This window comes from Bactrocera latifrons, unplaced genomic scaffold (genome assembly GCF_001853355.1).
Source record: "Bactrocera latifrons isolate USDA-ARS-PBARC rearing strain unplaced genomic scaffold, ASM185335v1 scaffold_182, whole genome shotgun sequence".
Taxonomy (NCBI): domain Eukaryota; kingdom Metazoa; phylum Arthropoda; class Insecta; order Diptera; family Tephritidae; genus Bactrocera; species Bactrocera latifrons.
The window spans coordinates 265,246-266,306 of record NW_017535319.1 but is presented as its reverse complement, the minus strand read 5'-3'; positions in this window follow the sequence as shown (position 1 = coordinate 266,306).

Below are 1,061 nucleotides of genomic sequence, written 5' to 3'. Positions count from 1 at the left end.
TGTTGTTGTTAGCTTCGAATTTTTTGTTTTAACGTTGGTTTCTTTTCTTTTTTGACGAATAAGTTTAATTCTGTCAAGCACGAAATATTTGCATTTTATATAAGCACTGAAATTTAGTGTTAAATTTTGACATTTTACCGTAATTTCCAATTTAAATGTTAATTGAAAAGTGGCTCTTTTGTTCCTGGAGGATTTATTGTGTGGTAATACTTTTTAAATTTATCAAAAATATTTTTAAATTTATGAAAAATATTTAAATTCACCGAATAAGTTTGTAATGGAATATTAAACATTGTCTACTTTTAGCCGTTTAAAGATTAAAAAAGAAAACTTTATATTGTAAACTTTCACCATAATACCCTCCACAGCTAAATTTTTCATTGTATAAAAAGATATAATAAGATCTTTATTTTGAATTTAATCGATCAGTTTATATGGCAGCTATATGCTAGAGTGTACCGATCGGAACAATATTTTCGGAGATTTTGCTCTTCTTCTAGATAGTAATCTCTGCTAAATTTCGTGCTAATATCTTTTCAAATAAAAAATTTTTCCTTACAAGAACTAGATTTCGATTGGCCAGTTTTTTATGACAGCTATCTGTTAAGGTGGTCAGATATCGGCGTTTCCGAAATAAGGAATTTATTAAGAGTTCAGATCGAAATTTCAAAAACTGAGGGTCTACCTCGCGTCTGTATGAATGGAGATGACTAAATTGTCTCAGCACGTTATGTTGATTATTTATATATACTTTATGGGGTCTTCGACGTTTCCTTCTGGGTATTTCAAACATCATGACAAACTTAATATAGCCTTTTAGGTTAAAAAAAAAAATGCATATTTATGCGCAGCCTAACATACAATATGCTATAAATAGGCTGTTCTTGACTTTTAAATAGAATTGAAAGAGTTGGCCGTCTTCATTTTAATATTGTGATCTTCTTATCTTAATAGTATTAGTATTTTATGATATAATAATATTGATTAACAAATAATATTGCCCACATTTAGGATGTTCAATAAATTTTAAAGAGGTTATATATATATTTTTTTTGTGTGAT